Source organism: Ranitomeya variabilis, chromosome 1 (genome assembly GCF_051348905.1).
Source record: "Ranitomeya variabilis isolate aRanVar5 chromosome 1, aRanVar5.hap1, whole genome shotgun sequence".
Taxonomy (NCBI): Eukaryota; Metazoa; Chordata; class Amphibia; order Anura; family Dendrobatidae; genus Ranitomeya; species Ranitomeya variabilis.
The window spans coordinates 125,794,605-125,807,216 of NC_135232.1; positions in this window are offsets into that span (position 1 = coordinate 125,794,605).

Here is a 12,612-nt window from a genome sequence, read left to right on the forward strand (position 1 = left end):
TAGTAGGAAAAGAGGAATAGAGAAAAAGGACATTGTGAGAACCGGGTAGCAATAATTTCTACCCAAAATAGGCGTAGAGACGGATACCGGATCCGTGGCTATATTCGTTATATATAATACAGCAACCGGAAGAAAGTGAGGTGATATCAGCTTCACCAGGGTAAGACGCAGCAACAGACACAGAGTTCAGCGGTACTCCCAAAGGGGGTAAGCTGACAAAAAGGACTCGGGTTGTCCGTCGAACCAGAGCACAGAAGAGACAGATTGGGTCGGCAGCCAGTTCACATACAGCAGCAGGGCCATACAGAAACTGCGCATAATAAGAGATGGAAATCCTGACAGGGTCAAAGTAATTCAGAGTTCTTATACAGACTCCGGTGACAGTATTGGTTGCAAATCCCTTTTTGTTGAAGTAAACTGGTTAAACGTTTCAGCGCCTCAGTCTTTCATTTGGACAATAGCCATCGATCCAGGATCGGGGTCATCACAGCTGAGAGGACCTGCTGCTGATCAAGTAAGTGTCTGTTCCTTCATGATATCCCTTGCACTGTGCATCGCCTGAGGCCACAGCACCGGGTCAAGCCACTAGTGACATCCCCCTCAAGAGACGGGCCTCTTTGATCTGGTGCTGGGTACCTTGGTCTCCCGGGCGTCACAACTAACGTTATTCAGCAAGCCATATTTCACCTTGTCATTTAATGCTGCTAAATTTTAGCTGTGTGCAGAGCTGGTGCATAGTAAAAAATCTATTTTTTGTTGTTAATAGTGTGGTCCTACCACACTATCTGAACAACATGAGTGGGAAAAAGTCAGGCCATGGTGGAAGGGGGATTAGGCTTGGTGTTCAAGGTGTAGGTGGTAATGTTAGTGAAAGCACTAGTGAACTAACACTGTCACGTCCTATCCAAGCACATCTGTCAACTTCTGTTACTGGATGGGCAACTCCACTCCGTTTCTCTGGCAGCTGAACAGTGGTACGCCTTGTTGGTGAGTGCCAGAGAGAGCATGTGCTCCAGTCAATGGCAACCACAGTTTCCAAGTGGACTCTCCTCCTCTTTCTCCACCTCAACATCACTCACAGTACAGTCCACAGAGGTGAAACCCCAATTACCCTTGCCCCCGTTTCACAACTCTCTAACCATGTAACTGACTGTAGGGATCCACAGATAGGTAAGTCTGCAGAGATGTTCACACATTCTATGCCATGAGCATAAGACATCAGAAGTGTACTCCAAAGAATCACAGACTCAAGAAGAGGAAATCATCTGCACCAAAACATTTTTTAGCTTGGATTCAGAGCAGGACGAAGCAGGGTCCGAGCAGCATCCTGACCCTCGTCGCCAGACATTAATGCCCGGGAGGAGGTGATTCTGATCAGGCTCAGATATCAAAGGCTCACACAACTGTGCTTTGCTGTCAGGACATGAAGAGGAAAAGGGTGACTCTCAGGATGAGGATTGGGATAACACAGAGGATCATGCTTAGGTTTTAGATCCCACTTGGTGTGAACCCAGAGGCATGCAGCTGAATAGGTCATCTGAGGAGGTGGAGGAAGAGGAAGACAAGGAGGTTACTTTGCACCCTATGGCACATACACGGAGTGATGTAACCACAATGATCACTGCATCCTCAGCCATAACTGTGGCTGTTGCCAGCAGCTTTTGCGGGTCTGCAGCTCGCAGGGGTGACAAGGGTTGCCTCATCTGGGCCTTTTTTCACACAGCAAAGGATGAGTCAACTCATATTATCTTCCAACTTTGCAAAACAAAAAACTGAGTAGAAGGAAAAAGTGTAATAATTTGACAACTACATGCATGAACCATCACATGCGCATTCAGCATGCGTTACTCCAGCAATACCACTTTGATAAAATGTGGACCAGCGAACCTCAAAAACCATCAGCCACCCCATCAACCACATCTGCTGCTTCTTCCTCCTCTGTTACCATGCCAAGTATTGTCACGCAGGTCTACGCCCTCAGAACCTCCAGATTTTTACCCGCTCCAGTCAGTGAGAGCCTGTCAGCTGTAACGGAAGCAGACATGAATTAAGTTTTTGACCTATCTCAGAGAACGAGCACACCACAACTTTATCAATCCACCATAATATCTCTGCCTGCACCTCAGTCACGGTCTAGCAGTTTGTCCGGTTCAACGAACTCCACCCTGTCTCAGCATTGTAGCAAGCCCTTGGTCCAGCAGTTCTGGTTATATAAAAGATTGTATCGCCCTACACATGACAAAGCTAAGAGGTTGAACTCCACCATTTCCAATCTGTTGGCCATGGAAATGTTGCCTTTCTGTCTGATGGATACAAATGGTTTCCGAAAGTTAATGGCCATCGCTGTCCACTAGTACCAGTTGCCCAGTCGCCATTACTTCTCTAAGAAAGTGGTGCCTGCCATACACCAGCATGTCACTGACAGCATCACCCGATCATTGAAAAAATCTGTCTTCCAATGTGCATTTCACCACAGACACTTCGACGAGTAAGCATGGCCAAGGGTATTACATCTTGCTGACTTTGCACTGGGCAAATTTGGTGACTGTGGGGGCAGGCAGGAAAGGGGCTACTGCACAAGTCTTGATATCCCCAAACCTTGCAGGACAAACCTCTGTATTTCACACTTCCACTGCTTCTGCCTCCTCCCCCTCCTCTAGGGCCTCCATCTGCACCCTCAAACTCTATCTTAATGAGACATGCTGTTGTGAAATTGGATTTTGGGCTCCCCCGGTGGCCACTGGTGGAATTGAACTGGTGTGCATCATCCCCTCTGTTCACCTGTTTCCATCAGGATGTGGGAGTCGCTATTTAGCCTTGCTCCTCTGTCACTTCCATGCCGGTCAACATTGTAATCAGAAGCCTTTCTGTGCATGTTCCTGCTGCTAGACAACTCCCAGCTAAGTTGGACTTTAGTCCTCGTTTGTTTTTGCATTTTGTTCCAGTTCACAGCTGTAGTTTCGTTTCTGTGTCTGGAAAGCTCTTGTGATCTGAAATTGCCACTCTGATGTTATGAGTTAATACTAGAGTCTTAAAGTAATTTCAGGATGGTGTTTTGATAGGGTTTTCAGCTGACCATGAAAGTGCCCTTTCTGTCTTCTGCTATCTAGTAAGCGGACCTCAATTTTGCTAAACCTATTTTCATACTACGTTTGTCATTTTCATCTAAAATCACCGCCAATATATGTGGGGGCCTCTGTCTGCCTTTCGGGGAAATTTCTCTAGAGGTGAGCCAGGACTATATTTTCCTCTGCCAGGATTAGTTAGTCCTCCGGCCGGCGCTGGGCGTCTAGGGATAAAATGCAGGCAACGCTACCCGGCTACTGTTAGTTGTGCGGCAGGTTTAGTTCATGGTCAGTTTAGTTTCCATCCTTCCAAGAGCTAGTTCTTATGTTTGCTGGGCTATGTTCTCTTGCCATTGAGAACCATAACAGTTTGACCGGCCACAAAGGGTTAAATTAATTGACAGAGAAAGGAGAGAAAAGAGAAGTCTGCTGAAGATTTTTTTTTTTTTTTTCCTTCAGTTCTGAGTGTGCTTGTAATTGAATCTCTTGCAAGTCTGCCTATATTGCAGCCTTTCTCTCTCTCTCTCCTTCTAATCCTGGAATGGCTCTGTGTTCACCTGTTTAAAATGGATATTCAGAGTTTAGCTGCAGGTTTGAATAATCTCACCACGAAAGTTCAAAATTTACAAGATTTTGTTGTTCATGTTCCTATATCTGAACCTAGAATTCCTTTGCCTGAATTTTTCTCGGGGAATAGATCTTGCTTTCAAAATTTCAAAAATAATTGCAAGTTGTTTTTGTCCCTGAAATCTCGCTCTGCTGGAGATCCTGCTCAGCAGGTCAGGATTGTGATTTCCTTGCTCCGGGGCGACCCTCAGGATTGGGCTTTTGCATTGGCTCCAGGGGATCCTGCGTTGCTCAATGTGGATGCGTTTTTTCTGGCCTTGGGGTTGCTTTATGAGGAACCTCAGTTAGAGCTTCAGGCGGAAAAGGCCTTGATGTCCCTATCTCAGGGGCAAGACGAAGCTGAAATATACTGCCAGAAATTAAGTAAATGGGCTGTACTTACTCAGTGGAATGAGTGCGCCCTGGCGGCGAATTTCAAAGAGGGTCTCTCTGATGCCATTAAGGATGTTATGGTGGGGTTCCCTGTGCCTGCGGGTCTGAATGAGTCCATGACAATGGCTATCCAGATCGATAGGCGTCTGCGGGAGCGCAAACCTGTGCACCATTTGGCGGTGTCTACTGAGAAGACGCCAGAGAATATGCAATGAGATAGAATTCTGTCCAGAAGTGAACGGCAGAATTTTAGACGAAAAAATGGGTTGTGCTTCTATTGCGGTGATTCAACTCATGTTATATCAGCATGCTCTAAGCGTACTAAGAAGCTTGATAAGTCTGTTTCAATTGGCACTTTACAGTCTAAGTTTATTCTATCTGTGACCCTGATTTGTTCTTTATCATCTATTACCGCGGATGCCTATGTCGACTCTGGCGCCGCTTTGAGTCTTATGGATTGGTCCTTTGCCAAACGCTGTGGGTATGATTTGGAGCCTCTTGAAACTCCTATACCCCTGAAGGGGATTGACTCCACCCCATTGGCTAGCAATAAACCACAATACTGGACACAAGTAACTATGCGGATTAATCCGGATCACCAGGAGATTATTCGCTTTCTTGTGCTGTATAACCTACATGATGTGTTGGTGCTTGGATTGCCATGGCTGCAATCTCATAGCCCAGTCCTTGACTGGAAAGCTATGTCTGTGTTAAGCTGGGGATGTAAGGGGACGCATGGGGACGTACCTGTGGTTTCCATTTCATCATCTATTCCCTCTGAGATTCCTGAATTCTTGACTGAATATCGTGACGTTTTTGAAGAACCTAAGCTTGGTTCATTACCTCCGCACCGGGAGTGCGATTGTGCCATAGATTTGATTCCGGGTAGTAAATACCCTAAGGGTCGTTTATTTAATCTGTCTGTGCCTGAACATGCTGCTATGCGAGAATATATAAAGGAGTCCTTGGAAAAGGGACATATTCGTCCTTCGTCATCTCCCTTAGGAGCCGGTTTTTTCTTTGTGGCTAAGAAAGATGGCTCTTTGAGGCCGTGTATTGATTATCGGCTTTTGAATAAAATCACGGTTAAATATCAATATCCGTTGCCATTGCTGACTGATTTGTTTGCTCGCATAAAGGGGGCCAAGTGGTTCTCTAAGATAGATCTCCGTGGGGCGTATAATTTGGTGCGAATTAAGCAGGGGGATGAGTGGAAAACCGCATTTAATACGCCCGAGGGCCACTTTGAGTATTTGGTGATGCCTTTTGGTCTTTCAAATGCCCCTTCAGTCTTTCAGTCCTTTATGCATGACATTTTCCGTGATTATTTGGATAAATTTATGATTGTGTATCTGGATGATATTTTGATTTTTTCGGATGACTGGGACTCTCATGTCCAGCAGGTCAGGAGGGTTTTTCAGGTTTTGCGGTCTAATTCCTTGTGTGTGAAGGGTTCTAAGTGCGTTTTTGGGGTTCAAAAGATTTCCTTTTTGGGATATATTTTTTCCCCCTCTTCCATCGAGATGGATCCTGTCAAGGTTCAGGCTATTTGTGATTGGACGCAACCCTCTTCTCTTAAGAGTCTTCAGAAATTTTTGGGCTTTGCTAACTTTTATCGTCGATTTATTGCTGGTTTTTCTGATGTTGTTAAACCATTGACTGATTTGACTAAGAAGGGTGCTGATGTTGCTGATTGGTCCCCTGCTGCTGTGGAGGCCTTTCGGGAGCTTAAGCGCCGCTTTTCTTCCGCCCCTGTGTTGCGTCAGCCTGATGTTGCTCTTCCTTTTCAGGTTGAGGTCGACGCTTCTGAAATCGGAGCTGGGGCGGTTTTGTCGCAGAGAAGTTCCGATTGCTCCGTGATGAGACCTTGTGCTTTTTTCTCGCGTAAATTTTCGCCCGCCGAGCGGAATTATGATGTTGGGAATCGGGAGCTTTTGGCCATGAAGTGGGCTTTTGAGGAGTGGCGTCATTGGCTTGAGGGGGCTAGACATCAGGTGGTGGTATTGACTGACCACAAAAATCTAATTTATCTTGAGTCCGCCAGACGCCTGAATCCTAGACAGGCGCGCTGGTCGTTGTTTTTCTCTCGGTTTAATTTTGTGGTGTCCTACCTGCCGGGTTCTAAGAATGTTAAGGCGGATGCCCTTTCTAGGAGTTTTGAGCCTGACTCCCCTGGTAATTCTGAACCTACAGGTATCCTTAAGGATGGAGTGATATTGTCTGCCGTTTCTCCAGACCTGCGGCGGGCCTTGCAGGAGTTTCAGGCGGATAGACCTGATCGTTGCCCACCTGGTAGACTGTTTGTTCCTGATGATTGGACCAGTAAAGTCATTTCTGAGGTTCATTCTTCTGCGTTGGCAGGTCATCCTGGAATCTTTGGTACCAGGGATTTGGTGGCAAGGTCCTTCTGGTGGCCTTCCCTGTCTCGAGATGTGCGAGGCTTCGTGCAGTCTTGTGACGTTTGTGCTCGGGCCAAGCCTTGTTGTTCTCGGGCTAGTGGATTGTTGTTGCCCTTGCCTATCCCGAAGAGGCCCTGGACGCACATCTCGATGGATTTTATTTCGGATCTTCCTGTTTCTCAGAAGATGTCTGTCATTTGGGTGGTGTGTGACCGTTTCTCTAAGATGGTCCATTTGGTTCCCCTGCCTAAGTTGCCTTCTTCTTCCGAGTTGGTTCCTCTGTTTTTTCAAAATGTGGTCCGTTTGCATGGTATTCCGGAGAATATCGTTTCTGACAGAGGAACCCAATTCGTGTCTAGATTTTGGCGAGCATTCTGTGCTAGGATGGGCATAGATTTGTCTTTCTCGTCTGCTTTCCATCCTCAGACTAATGGCCAGACCGAGCGGACGAATCAGACCTTGGAGACATATTTGAGGTGTTTTGTGTCTGCAGATCAGGATGATTGGGTTGCTTTTTTGCCTTTAGCGGAGTTTGCCCTCAATAATCGGGCCAGCTCTGCCACCTTGGTGTCTCCTTTTTTCTGTAATTCGGGGTTTCATCCTCGATTTTCTTCTGGTCAGGTGGAATCTTCGGATTGTCCTGGAGTGGATGTTGTGGTGGAGAGGTTGCATCAGATTTGGGGGCAGGTAGTGGACAATTTGAAGTTGTCCCAGGAGAAGACTCAGCTTTTTGCCAACCGCCGGCGTCGGGTTGGTCCTCGGCTTTGTGTTGGGGACTTGGTGTGGTTGTCTTCTCGTTTTGTCCCTATGAGGGTTTCTTCTCCTAAGTTTAAGCCTCGGTTCATCGGCCCGTACAAGATATTGGAGATTCTTAACCCTGTGTCCTTCCGTTTGGACCTCCCTGCATCTTTTTCTATTCATAATGTTTTTCATCGGTCATTATTGCGCAGGTATGAGGTACCGGTTGTTCCTTTCCATTGAGCCTCCTGCTCCGGTGTTGGTTGAGGGCGAGTTGGAGTACGTTGTGGAAAAAATCTTGGACTCCCATGTTTCCAGACGGAAACTCCAGTATCTGGTCAAATGGAAGGGATACGGTCAGGAGGATAATTCTTGGGTGACTGCCTCTGATGTTCATGCCTCCGATCTGGTCCGTGCCTTTCATAGGGCTCATCCTGATCGCCCTGGTGGTTCTGGTGAGGGTTCGGTGCCCCCTCCTTGAGGGGGGGGTACTGTTGTGAAATTGGATTTTGGGCTCCCCCGGTGGCCACTGGTGGAATTGAACTGGTGTGCATCATCCCCTCTGTTCACCTGTTTCCATCAGGATGTGGGAGTCGCTATTTAGCCTTGCTCCTCTGTCACTTCCATGCCGGTCAACATTGTAATCAGAAGCCTTTCTGTGCATGTTCCTGCTGCTAGACAACTCCCAGCTAAGTTGGACTTTAGTCCTCGTTTGTTTTTGCATTTTGTTCCAGTTCACAGCTGTAGTTTCGTTTCTGTGTCTGGAAAGCTCTTGTGATCTGAAATTGCCACTCTGATGTTATGAGTTAATACTAGAGTCTTAAAGTAATTTCAGGATGGTGTTTTGATAGGGTTTTCAGCTGACCATGAAAGTGCCCTTTCTGTCTTCTGCTATCTAGTAAGCGGACCTCAATTTTGCTAAACCTATTTTCATACTACGTTTGTCATTTTCATCTAAAATCACCGCCAATATATGTGGGGGCCTCTGTCTGCCTTTCGGGGAAATTTCTCTAGAGGTGAGCCAGGACTATATTTTCCTCTGCCAGGATTAGTTAGTCCTCCGGCCGGCGCTGGGCGTCTAGGGATAAAACGCAGGCAACGCTACCCGGCTACTGTTAGTTGTGCGGCAGGTTTAGTTCATGGTCAGTTTAGTTTCCATCCTTCCAAGAGCTAGTTCTTATGTTTGCTGGGCTATGTTCTCTTGCCATTGAGAACCATAACACATGCGTTCCAATTGTGCAGAGTGAATCCCCACCACCTGCATACTGCACAGCCATGGCTCACCTCAATCAGATTTCATTCAAATTAATATACCTTGGAGATCACAGTCATACAGCTGATAAGTTGTGGACAATTTTCCAAGCCGAGTTTGAGCAATGGCTGTCCCGCTGAACCTGGATCCAGGGAAGGCCGTGTCTGATAACAGTGCAAACCCGGTGGTGGACCTATGCTGAGGAAAGCTCACACATGAGCCTTCCTTGCCTCATGTCCTCAACCTGGGGGTACAGTGATTTCTCCACCACTATCCTTGCCTAGGTGAGCTGCTTCAGAAAGCACAGAAGCAGTGTGCTTACGTCTGCCCTTAGCACCACTCAGGTCATCGACTTGCATCGATATAGAGGTCTTTGTCAATGCTAGTTAACAGGTTGATATGCCATGTGTCGACACAGTGGAATTCCACACTGCACATGTTGCTGCTACTGTGGCAGCAGCAACAAATCCTGATACAGTATGTCATGTTGTATAGCCTGAGCCAATGCAGTAGCAACCTGGCGCATATCATGTTTATGGAGTTGGCACAGATGAAGGACGTCTGCACCCTTCTGCACAGATTCAAAATGACTACTAAGATGGTTAGCACTAATGATGCCATCATCAGCATCACTATCCTTTCCATCTACATGTTGGAGCATACTGTGAATAGCCTGTGGGAAGAGTTAGTGGTCCTAGAGGAAGAGAAGGAAGCAGAGGAGGATGCGGAAGTGATAACAGTGTCTCAAAGTTCCAGACTATTGTCACACAGGCGGGTGCCAAGGGAGGGTGGATTATTGCAATTGAGGTGGGCTGATGATAGCAGGCAAACTATAAGTGAAGGTGCAAGAGCCAAGGAATAAATGGAGGATGAAGAGATGATGATGGGCAATCTACTGACAGGAGGTGAAGAGGATATTCATCCGCTCTATGTTGTTCATGGTTGGCATGAGGAGATGGATGAAGCAAGCATCAGTGTTACCTAGCCACCAACACAGCATGGACTTGGACCTCATGGTATAACCTGACATATGAGTGAATTCTGGCTGCAATAACTGCAAAATGATCCCCGTATAGTTATGATTCGAAATAGCGTTGATTACTACGTTGCCACTCTTAGATACATCCACATTATAAGAGTTAATATTACCAGATGCTTCCCCGCCCTGTAAAGGGACCCATGAATGCTGGAGTATCGAAACACACTTTTACACAACCTTAGGAGAATTTTTCCCCAAGACAGCAATGAGGCATACAGTGTGCATCACAGTTCTAGTCTTCCTCCGGCATGTCAATTTGTCAATGCCAAAACATTAGTAGCAGCAGTAGTTTAAGTGGCAGAAGCAATTTCTGTGAGTCTTTTGACACATTTTTTAGACCAGCTAACAGAGTGCAAGTCTGAAATTTGTGAACCACTGGAGAGGATAGTGCAGGAGTATCTAGAACTCAATATAAATACCATCAGGGGTGGGTTTGGACTCTGTTACATTTTAGTCTTAAAAAATGGATGAGAGGTCTGAGCACGCCTGTCACACCTTGGAGGTTTTTTCATGTTCGGCAGGCAGCGTTCTCTCAGAACATATCTTCAGCGCTGCTGTTGGTGTCCTGATGGAAAAGTGCATATGGCTGTCCCCTGAAAGTGTAGACCACCCAACTTTCATCAAGATGAACAGTCATGGATCTCCAAGGACTTTTGCACCCCAATTGCAGACTGTACAGACTAGGCGATGTTGTAGTTTTTAGTGTGCTGCATTGATCTCGAGAAAATTGCAGTCTGTGATATCTTTAGTGTGGCTTCTATGCCTGCTGTTGCTGATGCTGCAGATGTTAACACTATCTTTGGTAAGCCAAATAGTTATGCCCCTCCAGGCTTTCCAAGGGCTATGACACAGTGGTTCCACCACCTTGCCCATTGCAGTCTCTATATGCTGGATTGGCTGTAGTGGAAGAGATGTCAGTCCCCAATATACTAGTTTCTATTCTAGTGAAATTCATGCCACTTTGATGGTGTCTGCCACAAATTTTTGTAAATGTCTCCATCATGTGTGTTTCCTGCAGCAGTAGGCCTTTGGGACTGGCAGGTCTCCACTTTGACTCAACTACCCGTGTTACTATCCTTACATTTTTCTGACAATAGTATTCTATGAAACTGAGTGTGGCTGAGCATCAAAGTTGAGCTGCTGCATGTGGTATCAGGGCACCCAGCACAGCAGGCCTACACCAATGCCACACTCCCTCATCTTAAGCTGAAGTTCAATTCAAAGTTGTAAATGCTGGCAAATACCCTGATACCTCATGCATGGCTGATTGCTGCCGTGCCATTCTAAAATTTGTGCTGTGGGTCAATTGAGGCCACTTTCCTGGTGTTTTCCCTTAATTTGATGTGTTTTGGCAGCTTTAGGTTCTGTTTGAAGGTGTTTTGTATGCGTTTATTCTTGCCTCCAAATGACTCCAACGGCATTCGGCTATGTTCAAGAAATATTCGATTAATAAATCAGTGAATATTGCAAAATCGGAGATCATAATCCGAACCGAATATTGAAATACTAGCTCATCTGTAGTCAAATCTCAAGATGTTTGAATTTGCATTAAATCGTGAATTTCATGCAGTCTTTGTAACTCAATTCTCTGTACCTCAGTTTTCTACAGTTTTATGAGTATTGCACTGTAAGGAGGGGCAATTCAGAGGTTTATTGCAGTCACACTTGAATATTTAGATTATGAGGGGAGTTAGCTTTGAATAGTTTCCAAATGTTTCCATTTTTGAAGCAGACATTTAATTTATAAAGCTACACTTTCAGCTTCTTTTCTTAATTAGCTGAAGGTAGACTTTTAACTTTAGACAATAAATCATTAATCATTGTACAGAGAAAGAAAAATGATTGTCATATTTTGTTAAGGGCAATGCACAGATCAATAGATCCTCAGAGCCAACTTTATGCTAATTTAACGAGTTGGGTGTAAATGACTCAATGCATTTCTTCTAAGCAAGTAAATGTTTTTTATTCTCTTTACTGGTCAAACACCTATTCATTGTCACTCCACAAAAAAAATTATATTTCTCATGTCCCTTTGCCTCTCTTTCACCTATATAACCATAAGAAAAGAAGCAGAAAAAAAATTCAGGGGCAAGTTACAAAAGTTTTATACAGGTAGAATGATTTGAGAACAAATGTTATAAAAGTATAATAGCCATTTAAATATACAAAATACGTATTTTATCATTGCAAAAAAAGTTCAACAATAAGTTTTGCAACATTTGAAACATCCATAAATTCTAACTTTTTAACTTGATAACTAAAAATTGTTCAGTGCTGTGAAAATATCTGACCCTTTCCAAACGACCTTGTTATAACATGTTTTGCGGAGAGAATTATTTCTGATCTGGATAAAGATGTAATGTTAGGCAAAGGCAACCTAAGTGAACACATAACTCAGTTGTGAAATATTACTACAATTGTCTAAGGAACACAAGAATGTAGAAACTATCAATTGTCTTTTTTCAAAATTGTGCTAAAAATTAAATCTGTAAATTTGGTTAATTGTGCAACATTAAGTAATCATTAATATTTATATTTTTATCTGTGAAACTAAATGCTAGCAGTTCTGGCTAGAGATGGTCAAAAATAAAGAAAAAAAGTACATAAATCTGGTTTTGCCATATCCAGATCATTTGAAAACATAAAAATATTATAATATAGTCTATAAAGTGAACACATTAAAAAAACACCACAACATTATTGTTTTTTCATCATACTGCCACACAAAATGTTTAATAAAATGCAATAAAAAAAAGTCATGTTTAAAGAAAAATCACATCCTGGAAACAAAATCTGATCCTGCAAAAAAATCCCTCACAAAACTATCAGCAGAAAAATTAAAAAGCTATTGATCTCAGAATACGGTCATGCTAAAACAATTTTAAAAATGTAAATGTTTTTAAGTCTGCAAAAATAAGAAAACATAAAAATCTATATAAATCAACTGTAAACAATATAAATAATAATTCTGACATGAATCATAAAGTTGTCTAATCTTAGAGTGATTTTATTATATGGTTGATGGCATATAAAAAAGGTAAAAAGAATGAATAAATATGTGATAAGTGATCACAAAATGTAATATCCCCCAAAATGGTCCCAGTAAAAAGTAAACTTATC